The sequence below is a fragment of the Mesocricetus auratus genome, unplaced genomic scaffold (assembly GCF_017639785.1).
Source record: "Mesocricetus auratus isolate SY011 unplaced genomic scaffold, BCM_Maur_2.0 Super-Scaffold_100009, whole genome shotgun sequence".
NCBI lineage: Eukaryota > Metazoa > Chordata > Mammalia > Rodentia > Cricetidae > Mesocricetus > Mesocricetus auratus.
Window position 1 is genome coordinate 46260356 of NW_024429193.1, and position 24242 is coordinate 46284597.

Consider the following 24242-nt stretch of genomic DNA (forward strand, 5'->3'; position numbering starts at 1 on the left):
CCAATTAATTTGTTCTATTTTCTCCAAATAAAAGTGAAAAACCTAGTGATTTGAATATCAACTTGTAGTTTATAAAATTTTCTGACTCAAATAAAATGTTTAGTAAATGATATTCAACATGACTTTTTTCATCAATGGTTTAGTCTTCCATTTACTTATTATTCATTTAAATGGTGTAGGATCAAAAATGGACTTCTTTGACAATGGAAACCTTGGTTTGCCTCATTTATCTTCTGAGAATAGACGAGATAAAATGCAACTTACTTTTGACATAACAAATGTACTGAAATTTCTTTCATAACATAGTAAAGGTATCAAAGCTTGCAAAGGTAATTTGATAAGGAATACTTTATAGGAAGTATTATAGTCTATATTACTTAAAAGGCTATTCATTTGAGCACTCAATTAAATATGCTTTTGGCTTAATGTCACTTCCTGAAGTTTTCATTGTTGAGCTCTCCTTCACATACTAAATAGTTGTCCATGGCCCATAAAAGAGCGGATTGCAAGTAGAAAAAAAAATGTTGTTCAACAGTACTTGTTAATTTAATTTGATTTAGTCACTAGAAAGAATGTTACTAAAAAACAAGTATGATCAACCCAAATATAATTTTCTTAAATATTTGGCTGTTATTTATATATCCAGAGCTAGCCCTGGGTTCCTTTGCTAATGATACAGAGGCTTGTGATTTATTCATCGCATCCATTAACATACTTTTTTGAATGTTAGCTGTGTGTGGGAAAAAGACTCATGGTCCTTCATGGAATTTTCTGTCTAAGATGTGGTTTAGATGTGGGCTAAATAACAAAGAGTACGATTTATAGAAATGAAAGTTGTTCTCAGGGACTTGTTAAGGAGAGTAAAATTTACATAGGACATGAAGGAAGTAATATTCTGAGAGTTAAAAGACCTTAACGCTGCAATCTGAAGTGAAACCATGAGTGAGTTGAGTCACTAGAAAAAAACTTTCAGCAAATTAATGGATGGTTTTATGTTTCAGGTTGTGTATGTTATAACACACAATGAAACAGTTAAACACTCTTTTGTTTGTTGGTATGTAATATATTTTGTAGATGTATGTCTTATGATCTTCCCTTGAGGTCATAAACATTACCCCACATAAAGTACCAATGACAGATGAAAACAATTCTACCCAAAGCTGTCTTAGTGGAGTGACTTTGTTGGCTCACTTATAGAAACATGGATGATGCAAAGGCAGCCACATCTTTGAAAATCTCACCAAATCATGAGCAGCAACTCTTGGAAACTGCTTCCCTAGAGCCTCCTCACCAACTTGTAGACAGCTCCTCCAAAGGTCTCCTCCTTCTCATTAGTGCTTATTTCCTGTAGGAATGCATGAGTCTTTTTCCTTTCTAAGCCTCTTAATCATCAGATTTTTTGTTAGCATCCTGAATTCAGAACCTCTTTCCTCTCTCTAGAGGAAAGGTGAAACAACAATTGCAATACTATACCCCTTCCAATTTTTTTACTTTTTGTTTTCTGTCCCATGTTCAACAATGCTCCCTATGTCTTGAGTTGGTGGGGATATTGATGTCTTATTATTTTGTTCGGTTTATGTTTGAGAATTTGGCCATTGTACCACAGCAACACTAGATTATATCAAGAGCTTGGCCGCTTCTGAGTCTTTTCACTAACTGGCATACACTGAGGAGAAAAAGGAGGAAATATCTCTTTATGACCAAGATTGAAAGGACCAGTAATCTATAGGAACAAAAACAAAGTTTTAGAAAGCAATTTGACAGGCATACCTTATCAATTTAGCTAAATAATAGCAGCAGTTTCCTCCACTGTTGCTATGACTTTTCAAACTATAAGTATTTTCTTTGGATATATGGTATCAAATAGAAGACCCCTCAAAGAACACCTTAATATAGTCAGTAAGCAACTGTTTTCTCCTAAAGTTTGTGATAGTATTGCACAAGTTGCTCCACATGTGTCTAGGCTGAGAGAGTATCCCTCTATGTGGAGACAGCTCCTAAAGTCCATTCGTGTACTAGGGATAAAGACTGATCCACTAGCAGAGCTCCCATAGATTACCCAGACCTCCAAACTGACATCCTCCTCAGGGCATCTGGAACAGTCCTATGCTGGTTTCTCAGCTATCAGTCTGGAGTCCATGAGTTCTCCCTTGTTCAGGTCAGCTGTTTCTGTTTCTCCAGCCTGGTCTTGACCCCTTGGCTCATCACTCCTCCCTCTCTGCAACTGGATTCCAGAGTTCAGCTCAGTATTTAACTGTGGGTGTTTGCTTCTGCTTTTATCAGCTACTAAATGAAGGCTCTAGGACGGCATATAAGGTAGTTATCAATCTCATTATCAGAGAAGGGCATTTTAGGTAGCCTCTCGACTACTGCTTAGATTGTTAGCTGGGGTCAACCTTGTAGATCTCTGGACATTCCCTAGTCACAGATTTCTCTTTAAACCTACAATGGCCCCCTCTATTATGGTATCACTTTTCTTGCTCTTCTCTGCTCTTCCCCTCACTCCATCTTCCCACTCTCTCCTGTTCTCCTCTCCCCTCCTCTTCTCCCTTTCTCCTTCTTCTAATACCCTCTCCCCTCCATGCTCCCAACTAGCTGAGGAGATCTTATCCCTTTTCCATTCTCCAGGAGACCTTGTATGTCTGTCTTTCTTAGGGTCCTCCTTGTTTCCTTGTTTCTCTGGCAGTGTGGAATGTAATCTGGTAATCCTTTGCTCTATGTCTGAAATCCATATATGAGTGAGTATATACCATGTTTGTCTTTTTGTGACTGGGTTACCTCACTCAGAATGGTTTATTCTAATTCCATCCATATTCCTCCGAATGTCAAGATTCCATTGTTTTTCACTGAGCAAGACATGGGGAAATTTCTTTTTGAAGCAAACAACTCAGGCTCAGTTTCAAATTCTTACCCATAGGAAAAACAATGCACCTGGACTACAGCCTGCTTATGACATTGCTTAATGTGTATTAGTTTTATGGGTACAATACAATACTTAGTACATCAGATGTTTGGGAGATGTTCTATTATTCATGTGGAAGATCCCATTTCTCAACAAGGCATACCATCCTGAATCATACAGGGAAAATTACCAAGATTGAATTTACCCTAGGGAAACTCCTTGCTTATCTTATCGCTCACTGCAGAATATGCTCATTGGTTCTTTTGGTCTATATTTAGATACCAATTTGTTGTATCAGTTCTCTGAGGTGGCATGAACAAATGTATATTCATATAGAAGAGCAACAAAGACAGAACAAGGAAATAACTATAGTCAAGTTTAGCTCAGTGAACTAATGTTTTTATTAGTGTTACTTGATGGCACATGGGTGACTCAGAAGCATATTCATCAGTGCAATAGCCACCCTAGCATGTGTGATGCCACATAAAACTGCATGTCTGAAGCTTCCTGCCCGACTTATAGACACTTTCATGAAAGAATCTCCCATCTACAAGTAATTACTTACTGCTTATGTAAGTACTAGGAGAGGCTTTAAATAACCTGAGCTTCCTGTATTGTATGTTGGCATACTTTGCATGAAAGATTGCTGTTACAGTCCCAGAGTTCATAGGTAGATAAGACTATGGGTGACTTTGCTACCCCTCAAGACTATACACCATTTTACATTACTATAAAAAATAGTAGAGAAGAAGCTTCCATCTTAGTTTTATATTGATTTCTCAATGCCTTATAAAGTGTCTTCACCAACAGAGTCTTATCTTCAAATACTAGTAGCTAATCAAGAGCAGTAGCACTTTACTTTTCTTGTTTTGGAGACCAATCACAAGGGCCTTCTTGATCAACAATTCATTGGGACGTATTCCACATCTGGCACTGGGATTTTCATTCAGTGGCCTGTGGCTTCTGTATGTACACTTATCCAACCATGTATCATAACTTCATTTAAACTCCTTATAAAAATATATAATTAATTACAAACTATTAGGTTTCCACAAGAATTTATCTTATATTCTTGGGTTTGATAAACAATTCCCCAATCTTCTCTTTTCATTTCCTTATCCCAGCCTTCCCTTAATGTTTCTAGCCTCACTATTTCTCCCAATTCTTTCATACCATATGTGTTCATATCTTATCATATCATACATATTTTCTTTTCTGAGGTACTCTTTCATACCCTAGGCTGATCACCAATTTGCTTTGCAGATGGAGCTAATCTTAAACTCCTGTTTTTCTGCATCCTCCTGAATGATGGAATTGTAGCATATACCACCATGTCTGGCCCCTCTCTATGTTTACTTTACTCTTATTTTTATACTCTTCTACATAATTTTTTCACTCTTTCTTGCCCAGTCAACTATCACTTAGTTTTATGGGCCAACTCACTTGGCAAAATCCTGAGTACTGAAGCATTTCATATTCACTTCTATAGTGCACTGGAATTTAATACCAAAACTTAAAGTTGTAAATTTTATGCAGCATTTAAATGTGTTTAGCACTCATCTCTCAACCAACTATATCAGAAAGTATTTGAGGATAAAGATTATATCCTGTAATTTTAGAACATGAAAGCACAGTGAACATAGAAACCAATGCTATAAAAGGTATAAATATTATGACTGAGGGCAATTGATGGATGAAAAGCATTTCTGAATCAGCAGGAAGTCTTTTGCAAACCTAATGTACACATCTGTGCTTCTGGAAATAAGTGCAAAGCCATGGACCTCCATATGTAGCTCTTAGAAATTAGGCATCAAGACCACCTTAGGCGCTACAATGAAGCTTCCTAGACTCTCCCACAGGGACTTCAACAAAAGGTCTTGGCATCTAAGTTTTACCAACCCAGTCAGTTTTCTGATCCTGAGAACAGAAGGACAATCCTATAAGAAATAATACTGTAAAGATAATGAATGAAACCAGATGTCCAGGGATTAAGACTGAGCAAGCAAAAAAATGGGGGGGTTCTAGCCAGTTATCTCCATTCTCCTAAAAATTATAGTGTAGAATGATGAATTCTAACTCATTATATCTATAAAATCTCTTATTCCTTATTTAACATTATCTTTCCTGAAGCTTCGTTTCTGTATTTTTATTTTCCAATAGACATTCATCAAATATTTACAATACTATAATAAATCTTTCGTAGGCTGTGTGTACTAACTTTTTATGGAGAACTTCATAATTCCATGAGAGAAAAATTTTTATGGTGACCATGTACCAGATTATACAGTTAAGGCAGAGGAAATTTGTCTGGGGTAAAAGATCACTTAAGTAGTATATTTGAACATCAGCACCCTGCCATCCACCTCATGTCTCTGGTCTTAACTGCTACACAACCAGCATAGGTCATTTCCTCATAGCTTCTGCATTTTATGTTCATAGAATTATATTTTAGCTTGTATTTTGCTCAGTATCTATTAATATGTCTGCAATATCTACTATGCAACTGATTTCGTGGTACAAACTAAGAATACACAATAGAATAATACTCCTGTGGTTTGAAGAAACCTGTACCATAATAGAGAATTCAAGAAATATGTAATGAACCAACATATGAACAGGTATTACACTGGGGGCAGGGATAGTATTCTAAAGGGGACATAGAAGGAAAACCCATTTCAGACTCCCAGAGAAAACGTCATCTCAGCTGAAGTCACAAGAATTCCTTGGAAGAAGTTGCCATCATAGTGAAGCAGTGCACAGGTGTGGCTGGAAGAACTGGCCATGAGATAGGAGTCAAAGAAAGGCATACATACATTTAAAAAATTAAAAAAAAACACACAAGAAGCCAAAGTATGCACTTCAGCAGCTTCAGATAGTTCATTTCATTGTCTTGGGAAGGAAGGTGTATTGTAGCACATGAATGACATGTAAATTTTGACAGAACCTTGTTTTCACTTCTTTCTTTGAAGATTGTCTTTAGGAAATCCACTCATTCTCAATTATTCTGTTTAACAATGCATCTGAAGTTTTCTTGACTCTGAAATCAAATTCTAGAATTTCAGTCAAGCTTACCAGATTTTTGTTTAAAAATTAATATGTGTTAAATAATTAGCCTAACGAAGGCACTACTTATTTCTAAACATTTCCAACACACAAGTGATTGTAATCATCAAACAATGAAAAACACCTGAGGATTTTAAAATCTATATGTAAATGCTTCCAATAAAAGAAAATCTAATATGTAAAACTTGAATCATTTTTTCAGTTGTTTAAACACTTCTAATTTATTGTTAGGGGCCTTCATTTTCAATCTTCATTATTAACAAGCACAGGGCAATAAAGATGGATCACTTTCTAACTAAAACAAAATTATTATGTGTTATTTAAGTAGGACAGCAATAAACTGTGGCTGAGAAGATTAAGCATTCCAGCATGCTGTAATTTATGTCAAAGTAATGCCCTTCTTTAGAATTATACACTGGCTTAAACAATGAAGTAGTAAAAATATTCCAAAAAGCAAACAAGAATGACAAACTAAGAATCCAACTTTACTTAGGACGTTGGAATTTTTTGATCTATTTAAAGGGACGATCACTTCGGAACTACAACTTGGATAAAGAGAGAATACTACAATGGGTCCATTTCTCCCCTCCCTCTTTAACCTCCATATTTAGCCAAAGCCATTTGAAGAAGTTCATTCATAAGAGCAATTGAAGTGAGGTATTTCAAATGTCCATAGTGTACTTTGTGATGTTTTTCTTAATGCGGACCCCCTGAGTCACTAGTAATGGACAACCTTCCATTATATATTTAAAGATACTCAGTTATTGATTGTGAAGGAAAGAATCACTGCACCTGAAACATGATTTTTAAAATGGAAAATCTAGGGCTGGAAGCATGTTAAACCCCAATCCCTAGCACATTTATCTCTACTAAAACTGAGGTTTTTCTCTGAAATAAAATTCTGAGAATAAATGAGCATTATTGCTCACTGCAATGTGTTCTAGTCTCAGATTTTTAAAATTACATTAAGGCTATAAATTTTAATACATAGTCCACCAAGAAGTTTGTAGCAATATATCAGAGAAAAAAGACAAGATATATAAATCTGTTCTTTCACCCTGGAGAAACAATTAATTTCACTAAATAATAATGGGAAAAGGTTTCTGTTTTCTTTTTCTCTTAAGAGGATTTACCTACAACGAAAACTCATTATGGGCTATGATTTTACAAGGTAGAATCTGTCATAGGCAGTGAATGTCTGTTATGTTCTGCATTTTTATGTTATAAAAAATGTCCTGGTGTAGTTACTACAGGATTAAAGATAAGGAGTCCTTGATGAAAACATCACAGGTTAAGATGTGGTCAAAGTGTTAATGCATGGGCATTTGAGAAGAACTGTACTTGAAAAGCTCTTTGCAGAGTTTCCATTCATTTTTTTGGGGGGGGACATACATACATAGACACACACTATTGACTCACCCAAATTATTTTTAGTTTCGTGTGCCACTTTTATATGTGTTTTTTAGAATATCTATGACTTCACTGAAATTCAGAAAGTGATTACCCTACAAACTGGTACTTTGACATACTGAGGCCTCAAGGACTGTTATATCTCATGCTTCTTCCATCCCCCACTCTCATTCCCAACATCTTTAATTCTTGCTTTCTGACTGACAGAAGTTTTCTTCCTAAAAAAATGTAATGTTTTTAACCTATTTCCTAAAAATCTCAACAGCTGAGAAGATGGGCATCTTGTCTGGTTTGGGAATGTTTATTGCTAAGTTTGCTCATCTTCTTGATAATAACTTTCAGGGAAATATATTTCAAATAAATTTGAAAAAGTGGTTGTAAAAGAAGAAGATGTGAAGACAGGAGATGGGATGTGAGGAGGAAAGGAGAGGAGAAAGAATGAACTTGAAAAGCAGAAACATCTATATGGCTCCATGGAGTGAGGATACCACAGTCTGGAGCAAAGAACTGATCTGACTTTCTTGGCCTGTACACAGACACATTATGCACTCTATACACAGACACATATTATTGGCTCACCAAAATAATTTTAACTTCCTGTCCCAGTTTTCTCCTATTTACTTCTCTTTGAATATGTGACTTCACTAGAATTCAGAAAGTGATCTCCTGGACTTCTAAGGAGAAATCTAGAAGAATTTTGCTTTATAGAGTTTGTGTTACATATTATCACTCATGAATGATGGAAGCAAAAGTGAGGAATTTACTGTGAGCCTGCAATATTTCTTCATTCATTCATTACTTGTTGGACACTGTGGTTTCCATTTCTTAGAATTATAAATACTGCTATAGGGAATATGGAAGTACAAGGTCTGTGATATACTTCAATGTATACCATTAATGGGATTAGTAATTCTTAGGTGTTTCTAGTTTTAATATGTGTTTTCTATAAAGGTCCAACTAAATATATCCCTACCAACATTAAGCAAGGGTCTCTATTTCTCTTTATGCTCATAGCAACTTTTATCTTCTGGTTGTATAATAAGATTCATTCTTCATGGAATGAGATTATTTTTATTATGACCCCAACTCACCTACTGTTAGTGATATTTCAGAGATGTTAATGTTTTGTGAGTCATCTAGTTTTAAAAATGTTTATTTAAATCTTTGGTTCATTTTCACTTATTTCTCTAAGATTAAATGTTCTTTACGTATTTTGAGTATCAATTCATTATTTTCTCCCATCCATTGGAACACTGCACTGTCATCTCCTTCAACATGTAGAAACTTTATTTTATGCAATCTTGTCTACTTTTGGTTTTGTTTGCTGTGGTCTTAGAGTAGTAGTTCTCAACATGTGGGTCTTGACTCCTTTGGAGGTTGCGTATCAGACATTTACATTAAAATTAAAAGCAGTGGCAAAATTACAGTTATGAAATCGCAACAAAATAATTTTATGGTTGGAGGTCATTACAACACAAGGAACTGAAGTGTATTAAACTGCAGCATTAGGAAGGTTGGGAGCCACTATTTTAGAGTCTTACTTAAAAATTCCTGAATGCCATGAAGCATTTTCATTGTCTTCTAACAGCTTCATAGTTCAAGGTCTTACATTTACTTCTTTAAAATATTTTCAGGTAATCTTTACTATGGAAAATAGGGTAGACTTTAGCTTCATTGTTCTGACTGTAAATATCCAGCATTCCTAACACCAGGTATTGCATATTCTTAGCATCTTCGTGAAAAAGTGAGCAGGTTACAGATTTGTTGACTTGTTTCTAGAAATATCGAAATCCTAAAAATAATGCATTCAACTTTTCATATTGTTCAAAAATATGAAAATTAACTTTAAGACTGAGACCACAGAATAAACTATTTTTCCTTATTCCTCTTCAGGATCATTAAAAACCTCATTTGGAGAAGTAAAATGTTACAATATGGAATAGAAAACATTATGTTTGGGTAGAAGTCTAGGTATATATTCTAGTTCTGCTAATTACAGAAAGCATTATCCTATGAGGAAGGTTCATAATTCTATGAGGTTTGGTTCACTCATCTCAGTATGAGGATATGATTTATTTCCACGGTGATTTATGACATAAATAAAGCCATGTATAAATAGACCTAATGGGTAATGTTTAAGATACTCTGGAAATGACAATGTGATAAACTGTGGAAAAGCCCTACAAAACTCTAAATATCTGTTTTGACAAAATAAATATTTAAATGCAACTACTGGAAAATACGAATTATAGTCATCCAATGGCAAAACTTATTGTTGACAAGGGTTATATTTCATTACGGCCATTTTAATCTAGCCTGTTTGCATTAACTCTCAAAGCAGGGGGAAAATCCACAATCTATTATTTTACCAAACTGATATTTCTATATGATATATTTAATGAAAGAAGGCAATATTTGAAAGCTCTGTTGACAGTTTGCAATTGATGCGGAGTGTCCCTCAAGAAAAAACAGAGATCAGACTCTGAAAATCAATAGTATAAAATGGTACAAAGCTTGAAATTTCACTTATATCAAGCAAAAGATGATTTATATTGGAACTGGAAGAAAAATTTTTATTCTGGCATAAAAGTGTCATCTGGTACCTTGATCCATCATACTTCTCTTCCAGTGATTTCAAGTGATCATTTACACTCTTTAAGTGTGTGTAGACATGTATAATGTATGTGCAGGAAGGTGATAAGACAGTGCACAAAGAAACACTCGTGCCTCCAGAATTATGGGAAGCAAACACTATTGCCGAAGTTTTCCCATTCAGAACACGTGTTTAAATGCTTTAAGCAATAAGCAACATACTCACTGTAGAAATGGGTCATTATTGAGTCACTCAAGAAGGTGATGAGTTTTTAGATTTTATTATTCATTTATTTTTTGTTTAGGGCCATAGTCTAACTACATAGCTCATATACAATCTTACAAGAGCTTCTATTGTGTTGAGATTGCAGATCAAGACACTACATGCAGCAAGTGCTCAGCTTTTTGAACAAAAATGCTCTCATTTCCTCAAGGAGAGATATGGTCCCAGTCATTTCAGTGCCTCTGAAAACTGATCCCTTCTTCAGCCTTAGAAAGAACAACAGCTGCTTCCTGCCCTTTTAGACATGGAAAAGAGATAAAGAAAAGTGGCCCCAGCAGCCATAACAGCTGTCACTACCAGAATAAAGAACTGGAAAATTAAAAATGCCATAAAGAGTATTGGCACTTCAATAAAGATCTAGGCAATTAATAACGTACTGAGCAACTTCCTCTAGATCTCCCCAGCTTTCCATGAGAAGCAACTGAGAATAAATTTAAACAATAATTTGAATGCTCAAAGCAATGTGTCTAGCTATGAATTCTTTGCTCTGTTTGATATGACTTGAGCACATTATACAGCAGAGGCCCAGTTGGCAAAGGGTTAGACTGTGAGTCACTGGGCATTCATGGAAGGATTTCTGCCCCTTTACAATGAGTCTTTAACAGAGTGATGACACGGTGTCACATCTGGCTTTGATGGTGTCCTGGTGGAAGCTGAGTAGAGGAAAATTATAAAATATTTTTATCCAGCCTCTAGTTAGTCCTGCTGGTTTCAGTGCTAAAACAAGACACCAGAACACCTTTCATAACTTCGGATCAAAGAAAGAAGTCTTGATTTTACATCCTGGTGAATATATTTAAAGCTGCTTGACTAGCTCTGATGACATGAATTTCCAAAGTACATTGTGTTATTAATGCTATTGCTGTATTCACAGTAATCACCGCTAAGTCCGGAATTTGTGAAGAAGTCACTTAACTGTTACTCCTGATTGTTTTATCATTTTGCACTTCTTAAATATATGCAAAATATTTGCAAAACCCACATTCACACACTAAAAGATTATCAAGAAAAAATAGTGAAAAAACCAATCTTGGTTAAAGTATAACCTGGGGGAGTTTGACATTGAGCCAATGAGGAACAAAAGTAGACCTCTTCTTAACAAGTTAATGTGGTTAATGTGTTGTTCTTAATCGGTTAATTGAGAGTAAGGATGAATCTAAACAAAGTACAATAAATTTCACAGAAAAATAAAAGAATGTGCCACTATGGAATTCAAATACTTCACTTTTACCCAAATGACACACATCTAAAATCTACTAGTATTTGACATTTCTTTTTTCTTTTAAAACTATTTATTTTATTTTTGGAGATTAAAATATAATTACACTACTTCCCATTTTCTCATTCCTCTTGCTACTCCCTCCTAGTATAGCTCTCCTTGCTCTGTTCCTAATTCACAGCCTTTTAAAATTAATTCTCCACACACACACACTCACACACACACACAAGTACAAACCTCTCAGTACATATAATATTACTTGTATGTATGTTTTCAGGACTGACCATTTTGTCCTGGATAGTAACTGGTCTTCTCTCCCCTGGGGAAAACTATTTTCAGCATTCCTCAGGTGTCTCCAGTTCTTGCTATTGAGTGTTGAGGCCGCTTATGTTTTCTCCTGTCCAACTTGGCATGTGATTGTCTTTGTTCAGCTCATACTTTGGCACTCATTTTGGTGAGACTTTATGAGTATATCTTCTAACATTCCTAGGAAACACAATATAACAGCAAACCTCTTGTTCTACATGCTTTTGTAATCTTTCTGTCTCTTCTTCTCCAATGATCTCTGAACCATAGGTGTGGGAGTTGTATGTTTTTTCTAGTGGGACTAGGCTGCTCAACTCTTCATTTTGAATTTTTTGTGGTTTTCAATGGTTTCTGGTGCAAAGAAAAGTGTCCTTAATAATGACTGAGAACTACAGTTACTTGTGGGTATAAGGACAAATATTTAGAGTTTAGTTAGGTATTATGCTCACTGGTTGTAGGTCCTCTGCTAAGATCCATGACTTCACTATCCTTGTATAGTTGGTTAGGTATCCAGTGGCATGCAATTTTTTGCATGTTGAGGAAGTTTTAAGTTCATTCAGAGAACTACTGGTTACTGCCAAGGTATGTGTACCACTAATGTACACTTGTAGTTATAATGACATTCTGGTTGTTATTCTGGTTTGTAGATACACTTCCACTTTAAGACATTAATTCCTTGAGTGTTTCATACTGTGGACTGGGTTCTAGTCCATATTTGACACTATGGATCTTTTTATATTTAAGTCATCTATTAAATCAGAAGAGTAGCCAAATGAGTCTACAGTGTCATAATTTTTCACTTATAAGGAAAATATTTCTTTTGGCACAGATGAACAAAAAATTACTTAAAACCAAAATGTGTGGTAAATTTAGTGTGAATAAAAACTTAGAGAAAAATTCTGATTAACCTAAGCTTACACTTGAATAATAAGGAATAAACTTTTCCAGTCTAAAGTGGAAATGTGAGGTAAAAGCAAGTAACATTTAAAAATATATTTTTTCTATTATATAACTCATGTTTATATTATAAATACTCATGTTTTAATGTTTGCTAAAATAGATTAATAATATTACTTATGTGCTCACTTTGGCAGTACATATACTAAAATTGGAATGATACAAAGAAGGATCATCATGGCTCCAGAGCAAGGATGACACACAAATCCATGAAGCACTCTATACTTAATAAGGGAAATAAGTTCAACAGGAAAGGCATTAGGGAAATCAGAAAAACACAAACACAAAAATGAAGATTTCTGATCCCTCCACTTCTACACTTCCAACTTATTCTAAGAAAAATGTAAAATACAAGAGGTAGATAAAGAAGATGAAATTACTGAAAAGAAAGGGGGGAGAAGCCAATATTAAAATTAAAGCTGAAATAGATGAAGTGGTGGAGGAGGCTACAGAGAATGAAGACCAGGAGATAGAAGAGGAACCATCCTGTGAAGAAGAAAAGGAAGGATTAAAAGAGACACATTAAGGAAGAACATCTTTCAAAGGAAGAATCATGCTCAGCCATTCTAATTCAGAGAAAAGGCATAAAAGAAAGAAAGATAGTGAGGACTAATGGAAAACAATTGTAATTCTGACACCTGTACACATCATGCTTAAAATTCAGTTTGGAACATACAAAATGCTCTGTAAAAGAATCAAGGGATGTTAAACCCAATCTGGTTATCTACCGGTTATCTCCTGACATCAACTCTTAACCTAAGAGTCTGACACACACACACACACAAATATTTCCTTGTATTAAAACTATATTACTGTTTCCCAGGATGTGGCTCATCATGACCTTATTATTGCTTCAAGACAGTGAGCAGCACTCAGTTGCTCTTATGGAGGACCTGGGGAAGATGCTCGTCTATGAGCCACTATATAGTGGTGGGCAATGAAGGTCAGAGCTGACTATCACCAAAGCATCACACAAGCCGTGAGCAACATGTCAGCATGCGAGGTATTCCTGAAAAGCCTTGTTCCAAAATAGAGCAGGCTTGAGGGCTTTTTATTTTAAACTGAAATAATACATCTGACCTAGTTTAAAGTACAGAACTTACATTCAAGTAAGCTAAAGGCAATCTTGTCACTTGCCTCATTGACACAACTGAGCAGATACTCTGCATTACAGCTCATTATCTGAAGTTTTCCTTGCAGGCCTGAGCCCAGTCAGTGCTTGTGGTCATTATTTTCCAGGAATAAGGGCCTTTTTTCCTGGATATTTTTTTCAAAAACTATATCTGATTATAGCACTACTGACACTTGCCCATTTCCTCTTCCTGTGCAAAAGGCCACTGTCAAAAACATCAAGACTAATGTGACAGAATTTGTTTCCTCCTAAAAACTTTAAGTTTAGAGTTAACTTTCAGCTAAAATACTTTAAAAATTCACAGAATGAATTTCAGTTGGCATTATTTGCTAAACAAAATATTTCATACCACTATGAGGTCAATCACAAGAATACTTTTGTAAGGTTGTGTAAAATACTTAAAATTTTCCTTTAAATATTCTAATTTTATAATGTTAGTCATAGGGGTCTTATTATACTTACAGTGTTTGCAAAGGATAAAAACATGATCAGTTTCTATAGAATTATGCTGGTATATGGATATGTGTGTAAATATGCTTATACCTATTTTTTTACTGTTTTGCATTTTTTTCATTTCGCATTTATTTTTAATTCATATATTCATATCATGAACTTCAACCCAATTCCTAAAAACAGCTAAACTTCATGAATTATATTTTCTCACAGTTTAGGTTGGCCACCTAAGTGATGATTATAGTCACTATTTACATGTTGAAACTGTATTTTTCAAATTCAATGAATCTTTTGCCAGGGACTTGAAACTCAACTTTTGATGACTACATATTTTTTTTCATGCTAGAAAGTGGCTGAATCTTCACTTTAGCTTCACTTCAGTGCTTTCCCGATCACACTGCCAGAATCTTCCCATTATCATCCACCTTCCTAAATACATTAATTTCATTTCTCCCAAGTGTACTTTACTGGAATTACAAAACAAACCAATTTACTCTCTAGTGCTTGACAGTACATTTTACATGTTATTTTCTCCTTTACATAATACGTAAATTGATTAAGTACAATGTTTAGAAAAGGTTAAGTATTAGAGAAACTAGTTATCCAATTTACATTGCGTATGTACAGGTCATACATACACACATACATGCATACATATATACATATATTCTCTTATCTATATAAATATCTAGATGGGTAGATGAGTACGCTTTCTGAGTTTCTTACACATAAGCAAAATTGTATTTTAGGCATCTACATATCTTTTGTATAATCCAAAATGTCTGTATGTATGAATGTGTGTATATTAATGCTTCTCATAGCCTCATATCAATCAATTTAAATATATTTTCTTAACACAAATATAATGTTGTGAAGATTATCCTCAATCTTAAATGATAGACCTCTATTTTAATGTTTTGCCTTTTTTAATTTGGCAAAATTCCTGGTTCATAAAGGAGAGTTGAAAAACTGATCTTGATTTTTCTAGGACAGTACTTTTTTTGTCAGTATAAAACTAATCACTGAGTTCACTGTTCACTAAAATTTATATTAATGTTTAGGTTCTGGTTTTATATTAAGCTTAGCTAAACTTCATGTGTTTGGTTTTTGGTCTATATCCTGTATGTGTGTGTTTGTATATGTGTGCAGGTGCAAGTTTGTGTGCTGTATTATGACATTTCATAGCATGATCAACCTCATGTAGAATGGAACCATGTTATTTTAAAGTGTTCCTTTTTTGAGAGTTTTATCTCCATTATTTTTCCACTTTTCTTTCCCTGTGGTGATGGTTAATCTCGATGATCAAGTTTATGGAATTTAGACTCATAATGGAAACAATACCCTGAGTTTATCTATGGCACAGTTTCTGAAACAGATAACTTAGGTTGGAAGAAACAATTTAATTTTGGGCAGTAGTACATCATGGTCTGAGATCTTGGACTGAATAGAAAGAAGAGAGACAGCTGAGTACCAGCATTCATCTCATCATGTTTGCTGAGTACAGGTGCAATCCCATCAGCTACCTCAGGCTCATGACCCAGTGACTTCTCCACCATGTAGAAATTTACCCTCCAACTGTGAATCAGATATTTTGTTGCAACTACCAGACAAGTAGTCAATGCATTTATAATAAAACATATTTTTCTTTGCATATCTATATTAGAAGACTTCATAATTGCTTATGCATTACTGTATGCATACATCTTTACCCAAATAGAAGCCATCATAAGAGTTTTGAAACGTGTGAATGAGGAATTATTGCTATGATAAAAAATTACAAATTTTAAACTTAAAATATTAGAAATGTATTCATTGTGTTATAATTCTGGAGGGTGGAAATCCTAAAACCAAGAACTGTTTTCTTTCTAGGACACATATGAAATAATCTGCTTCCTTGATTCATCCACTCTTTAGATTTTTTTCTCAATTCACTTGAGCATCTGTGTGTATTCTGTTTATCTGTCATATTTCCTTTTTTTCTATTCAATATCCTTTACACACTATTCCCTTGCTCCACCCTCTTCTATGACTGTATGCAGATTCTCCAAAATATTCTTTCTTTTTTATTTTAATTTAAAATAGCTTGTTTTACATGTCAATCCCAGTTCCCTCTCCCTCCCCTCCTCCCGCACTCCCCTTCCCCCCCACCCTCCCACACTATTGCCAAATCCTTCCACATAGGGGATATCTACAGTCTGTCATTTTGCTCTGGGTAGGGTCCAGGCACTCCCCTAAGAGTCCAGGCTGAGAGAGCATCCCTCTTTGTGCTATAGGCACACGAAGACTGTTTGTATACCAGGGATAGACACTGGGCCCCATAGGTTGCCCAGGCCTTCTCGCTGACACTCACATTTGGGGGGTCCAGATCAGTCCCATGCTGGCCTCCCCACTGTCAGTCTGGGGTCCAAGAGCTCTCCCCTGTTCAGATCAGCTGTCTCTGCTGGTTTTGCCAGCCCATTCTTTGCCAATTTGCTCATCACTCCTCTCTCTCTGTCACTGGGTTCCTTGGGTTCAGTTCAGTGATTAATTGTGTGTTTGCCTCTGCTTCCATCAGTCACAGGATGAAGGCTCCCGGATGGTTATAGACATCAAGTTCATTATCAGGAATGGGCTTTCGAGGTGGTCTCTCCACTATTGCTTAGCTTGCCAGTTGGTGTTATCCCTTTAGATCACTCGAGGTCGCTCTGGTGCCTGATCTGTATTCGATCCTATGATTCCCTTTTCTCCCTATTCTAACCCCACCCCCTCAACTTCCTGTTCCCCCATGACCAAGTCTCTTCCTCTTCACCCCCTCTCTTCTTCCCAGGTCCCACTACCCTCCCTGCCCTTCGCCGTGTTCCCCATCCATTCAGGGGATCTTGTCTCCATCCTCTTCTCTTGGGTACTATGCATGTATGCCTATCTTTTAGGTTCTTTCCTGTTTCCCAGACTCTCTATCAGTGGAAGTGCAGACTGGCACTATCCTGATCCATGTCTAAAATCCATGTATGAATGAGTACATACCATGTTTGTCTTTTTGCGACTGGGTTACCTCACTCAGGATGGTTTCTTCCAGTGCTATCCATTTACCTGCGAATTTCAAGATTCCATTGTTTTTTCTGCTGAGTAATACTCCATTGTGTAAATGTACCACATGTTCTCTATCCACTCATCAGTTGAGGGCCATCTAGGTTGCTTCCAGATTCTGGCTATTACAAATAATGCTGCTATGAACATAGTGGAGCAGATGCCCTTGTTGTATGAACCTGCCTCATTTGGATATATGCCTAAGAGTGGAATTGCTGGGTGTAGTGGTGTATTAATTCCCATTTTCCTGAGGAATCTCCATACTGATTTCCAAAGAGGCTGTATGAGTTGGCACTCCCACCAGCAGTGGAGGAGTGTTCCTCTCTCTCCACATCCTCTCCAGCATAAATTGTCTTCGGTGTTTTTGATTTTAGCCATTCTGACAGGAGTAAGATGGTATCTCAGAGTTGTTTTGATTTGCATTTCCCTGATGGCTAAGGATGTTGAGCACTTTTTAAGTGTCTCTTGGCCATTTTAGCCTCCTCTACTGAGAATTCTCTATTTAGATCTGTACCCCACCTTTTAATTGGATCCTTTGGTGTTTTGGAGACTTGTTTCTTGAGTTCTTTGTAAATTTTGGAGATTAGCTCTCTGTCAGATGTAGGGTTAGTGAATATCTTTTCCCATTCTGTGGCCTGCCTCTTTGTCTTTTTGACTGTGTCCTTTGCCTTACAGAAGCTTTTTAGTTTCAGAAGGTCCCATTTGTTAATTGTCGATCTCAGTGCCTGTGCCACTGGTGTTATGTTTAGGAAGTGGTCTCCTGTACCAACTCTTTGAAGAGTATCTCCCACTTTCTCTTCTAAAATTTCAGTGTGGCTGGATTTATGTTGAGATCTTTGATCCATTTGGACGTAAGTTTTGTACAAGGCAATACACATGGATCTATCTGCAGTCTTCTGCATACCAGTACCCAGTTATGCCAGCACCATTTGTTGAAGATGCTTTCTTTTTTCCATTGTACAGTTTTAGCTTCTTTGTCAAAAATCAAGTGTTCATAGGTGTGTGGGTTAAAGTCTCCCAAATAAAAGAAGCCCAGGCCCAGATGGCTTCAGTGCAGAATTCTACCAGAAATTCAAAGAAGAGCTAATTCCAATACTGCTCAAAGCATTCCACACAATAGAAGCAGGAGGCTCACTGCCAAACTCTTTCTACGAGGCTACAATTACCTCGATACCCAAGCCACACAAAGACACAACTAAGAAAGAGAACTATAGACCAATTTCCCTCATGAACATCGATGCAAAAATACTCAATAAAATACTCGCAAACCGGATTCAAGAACACATCAGAAAAATCATCCACCATGATCAAGTAGGCTTCATCCCAGGAATGCAGGGATGGTTCAACATTAGAAAATCTATCAATGTAATCCACCATATTAACAATCTGCGAAAGAAAAACCACATGATCATCTCACTAGATGCTGAAAAAGCCTTTGACAAAATCCATCACCCCTTCATGATAAAGTTCCTAGAGAGATCAGGGATAACAGGAATGTACCTGAATATAATAAAAGCAATATACAGTAAACCAACAGCTAACATCAAACTAAATGGAGAGAAACTCAAAACAATTCCTCTAAAATCAGGAACAAGACAAGGCTGTCCACTCTCTCCATATCTCTTCAATATTGTACTTGATGTTCTAGCTACAGCAATAAGACAACAAAAGGAGATAAAGGGGATACAAATAGGAAAAGAAGAAGTCAAACTTTCACTATTTGCAGATGATATGATAGTCTACATAAGTGACCCAAAAAACTCCGCAAGGTTACTCCTAGAGCTGATAAACACCTTCAGCAATGTGGCAGGATACAAGGTAAACTCAAAGAAATCAGTGGCCCTATTATATACAGATGATGAAGTGACTGAGAAAGAAATCAGAGAAACATCACCCTTTACAATAGCCAAAAAACAGCATCAAATATCTGGGGATAATGTTAACCAAGGAAATTAAAGACCTGTATATCAAGAACTTTGTGTCTTTAAAGAAAGAAATCAAAGAAGATACCAGAAAATGGAAAGATCTCCCATGCTCTTGGATTGGTAGGATCAACATAATAAAAATGGCAATCTTGCCAAAAGCAGTCTACAGATTCAATGCAATCCCTATCAAAATTCCATCACAATTCTTCAAGGACCTGGAAAGAACATTAATCAACTTTATATGGAAAAACAAAAGGCCCAGGATAGCTAAAATATCCCTATACAATAAAGGAACTTCAGGAGGCATCACCATACCTGACTTCAAGCTCTATTATAGAGCTATAGTCCTGAAAACAGCTTGATATTGGCACAAAAATAGGCAGGTAGACCAATGGAACCAAATCAAAATATTCTTTCTTATTGAATGGTATTTCATTTAATTGTATCTACAAAGTATATTTTAGTCATGAAAACTCATGCACTTTTGTGATTTCAGTATTTTGTTAACCTAATGTACTGCAATCCCCTGCCTTTTTCCTGCGACTCTTATTCTTCAAGTGCTTATCCTACATGAATTTCACTGCCACATATTAGTGGCTCACCTCTGAAATCAACTATGCCTGCTTCTTTATTTCCTCGGGCCACATATTCAGTAAGAAGGTTTTCTTGTTCCTGGGACTATGTTGTTATCTAATCTGATTTGCTATGTCTACACTGTTGCTTATAAAATGTGGGCCATTTTTCTGCCTTTTAACATCTCTCCAGATTGCCACTTTCACAATCTATTCTGTGTCTAAACATAATTGCATTAGACCAATTCACTGCCTATAGTCCATCAGTGATTCTCCACTTATACCAACATGAAGGTTAATTTTATTTGCTTGGTTTTAAATCTATCTTGGGTCCTTCTTAGAACTTATTTCTTATTACTGCATACTCTTTTCCAAGTTCCTTATAGAACCCAATAGTTTCATGAGTCCTCTCTTTCACTTTATTAATGATAAAAGTCATTCAGTTGTCTAGAATACTTTGTTTTCATTTTTCACTTAGTATAGCTGAATCTTATGTCCCCTCTCAGCCCTAGACTTGATGCTATCTAGTTCTGAAAACATTTTCCTTCTATATGCAGGCTGATGTCCATATCACCTTTCTTCCTACTAAACTTTACTAACTTAATAGAAAATAATTACAGGTTCTATTATTTGCACCTTATTTCTACATCATCTGTTTGAGGATAGCAGGACACATGTCTGTTCGTCTCACAGTTATCATCATAAAATGGTTTAGTATATGTTGCTTAACTGCGATTTGAATAAACTGTAAAACATCTGAGATATACTAATTATCATAATTATGTAATATGTATACAGTACTGTTTAACAGTCTATAAAACTGAGAGTGGAGGTCTTCTCATGAAAGACTTAAATATTTGTGATTTTTAGTGATGGAAACCCAACTCAGTTAATTTTTGTGAAAATCTTAGTAGGTTTATGGCATTTTGTGAGATACTGTAATTCTTTTGTAGAGTATCCAGGTTTGGTTCACTGCACCCCACATGGCAGTTTAGATTGTACTTTAAATCTATTCTAGGGAAACTGATACATCTTTTGGTCTTCACGGGCACCAGACATGCATATAATGCATATATATATATATATATATATATATATATATATATATACATACATACATGCAGGCAAAGAAGAAGACATTTTCCCCCAACTGAATAGTAAAAGCACATCTCTGCTGGCAAGTAGCTACAAAATAATCATGAAACCTTCATCAAGAATTGACTACAAGGCCTTGCAGCTACAATGACTGTCACTACACAATCTTGGATTCACAGTATTCAGTCAGAGGATTTTCAGTACTGTAGTCATCCACACAGTGCAAGTTTGGACTAGACCATTTTAAGAATAACAAACTTGCTGCAAAAGTTAATGAAAGTGTCATCAGTTTGTGGTAGTAAGAACTTTATGGAGGGCATTGAAGCAAGGACTCTCAATAAACCTGGAACTTGCTGTTTTAAATAGAGACACAAACCCCCTAAGAACTTCCTGTTTCTTCCAAATAAACCCTAAGTTACAGTGAACTCTTATGATTGACTTTTATGTAGTTAGGAGGTATTGAAATTCAAATACCCATACTTGCCAAATGAACACTTTACTCATTCAGTCATTAGCTTAGAGACTATTATCTTTTTCAAACATAAATCTTGATTACATTTGGTAATTTTAAACATGGTTCTAATATTATTTAATTGTTCCTCATTATGAAATCAAGTTATTTTGCTTCTATATTCCCCAACTGTCATATACCAGATAATTTAAACATATAGAATTGTTCCAGAGATGGGATATATGATCAAGGAAGTGTTCAGACAGCTTAAACATATAAATCATCTCAGAAGTGGCTTCAATAATTATGAGAGGGACAGGTTAATCTTTCAGGGTCCTGCCCCAAATTTTGACAAAAAGCATGAGTACATAAATGAGTAGCACTTTTTTACTAATAACTTTGGATTACATGGGTGGTTACTAAGTAAACAGGATCAGTGCTCAGTGGGTTCAATAAGTATTAGAAGAAAGAAATAGAACGGGAGGGAGGAAGGGAAGAAGGGATGGAAAGGGAAGAAAGGCACATGGATGGGAGAGGGAATGAAGAAAAGAGTAACGAAAATAAGAAAGAGGTGATATAGAGACAAAAACAGAAGAGTCAAAGAAGAAAGGGAAGAAGAAAAAGTAAAGAAATGAGGTAACTTTGAAAAACAGAAAGTAGGGAAAGGAGAAGCATAATCATCAATATTGACAGATGATAAGGATCATGTTTTCTGAAAAATGAACTATGTCATGGGACTTAAACAGTAAGCAGTTACTATAGAGAAGTTGTAAGAGAACAGGATACCAGGGGAAATTTTTAGGTGTCTATATTTCTTTTTTTTTAGATTTTTAATATTTAGCTAACTAGTTAATTAAACCACATTCTTTTCTTCCTCCATGCCTCTCTCTCTCTTCCTCCAGTAGTGCCACAATTCTCTCCCCAAATCTTTTCTTTGATTATAATTGTTGGATATACATGTATACAATACATATGTAAATATAAATAATACATATGTGCATATGGAGGAGAATCTTTGACTTTTACATCTTTGGTTATCTTTTCTCCTTGACAGTTTCTGAATCAGATATATACAAAGGGGAATGAAGAAAGTTTTCCTGGGCTAACTGAACTCTCCATGACAGAGAAAGTGACGTTCATGCTACTGGGTGCACAGTAGGCAATGTGCCACTAGACCTGAGTCTCATAAGCAACACGGAGGTTTGGAAAGAAGAATTCTCTGCACATTATATCTCTGTCTTAATTGGATTCCCTGCAGGAGGCTAAGTACTAAAAACTACAATGGAGGCAGGGGTGCACTTATTGTTTTTAAAAACTTGGTTGAGGAAACTAAAGAGGAAAAATAGTTGGATAAAACTATAGAATAGCTACTAAGATTTGGTAATTGTTTATGTTAAGCATCCAGCTAGCATTCACAGTCAAGAATGTCAGGGTACAGTTGTCAGACTTGTCCCACTTAGTCATTGTTTTTCTATGCCATATTGGAGATTTTCATTGAATGCATATGCCACCCATAATATTGCCTCCTTAATACTCAGTTTTAAAATATGCTCCTTATTTTAAATTTAACTCACATCACCATTCATGTTCTGATGAAAATGAGAACATCATATCATCCTATAAAATAGCACATTTCAACAAAAGTCCTGAGTCAAATGGGCTTGACATCTCCTGAAATCTCATATAAATCAAATTTGTTCTCTTTCTTGCAAGATAGAAAAAAATGGAACTAATGAATTTTGATTATTAAGAACACTGAGACTATTTTCCCCATTCCCAAAAGACAGATTATAGGTATTAAACAAGGCAAGAAACTTTTGTAGTTTTGAGAAAATGCCTACAAAATGCATCTTTCCTTATCATAGATTTTGCTATCTTGATTGGTCTAGTTTGGTTTGACTTAGGTTGGTCTGTGTTTTAACCTTGGTAAATGGAGACTAACTTTATTCCAAAGAATTGGCTGAGTGACACTGACTAAAATGGAGATAGAGGGGCAGGTTAGAAATGCAACCATGACTCACTGATTATTCTATCCTATGCTACAGTTAAGTCAAAATTGCTGTGTCTCTTTATCAAGACTTGATATAGAGCTTCTGCTTTTTTCCCTCATTGCTAATTCTGATTGAAGTTACTTTACCACTGACATGGGATGGAATGGGGAAGCAATAAACAAGACTGAGGATGCTGGGAATAAATAGAAATAATTATGGATGCTTTGTAGTTTTTTTCCTCCATTCATTTCATTGATATTGAACATTTAGGACACGAGTAGAGCATGTAAGTCCAATTTGCTTTTGACAACTCTTTGCATAATGCTACAAATGAGGTAATGTTTCTCTGTTCCCACTGAGTACTTTGCCTATGGAAGCTTTGTCACTGATATATGTTCATTTCTTTATCAAAAAGAAAGAAAAGGTGATTATCATGTGTCAATCATACATAAAAATCACACAAAGCATAAAATGCTATGGCTTCTTACTGTAAGCAAGTGGCTAAAGGAAAACTAAGGAGGAGCAGGGAGTGGGGCAACAAAATTTAATGTAGAATGGGAAAATTATCAAGATTGTTACTGTTATTGTGTGTTCCTGTGTTATTGTTTACCAGAGAAAGACAGGAAACAATTTCAAGTGCAGTTAAGAACAATCTCTAGTGTGAGAGATTTTAGAAGGAAATTTTTATCACGAATCCCTGGAACAGGTACAGTTCACATATACCAGTAAAGAAAAGGAAAATTAATAAAATCTATATCACCAAATCAAACTACAAAAGAAAACACAAAGAAAAGAGGAGTAGGGCAATGAATTGATTAAAACATG

The 24242-nt window shown here is 35.7% G+C and overlaps 1 non-coding gene across 1 annotated transcript; it reads left to right on the plus strand.

Moving 5' to 3' along the window:
* Window positions 1-12853: 12853 nt before the first annotated feature.
* On the plus strand, window positions 12854-12961 carry LOC121142564. Its single transcript, XR_005879598.1, has one exon. It is a non-coding gene; the product is annotated as a U6 spliceosomal RNA (small nuclear RNA).
* Window positions 12962-24242: the final 11281 nt, after the last annotated feature.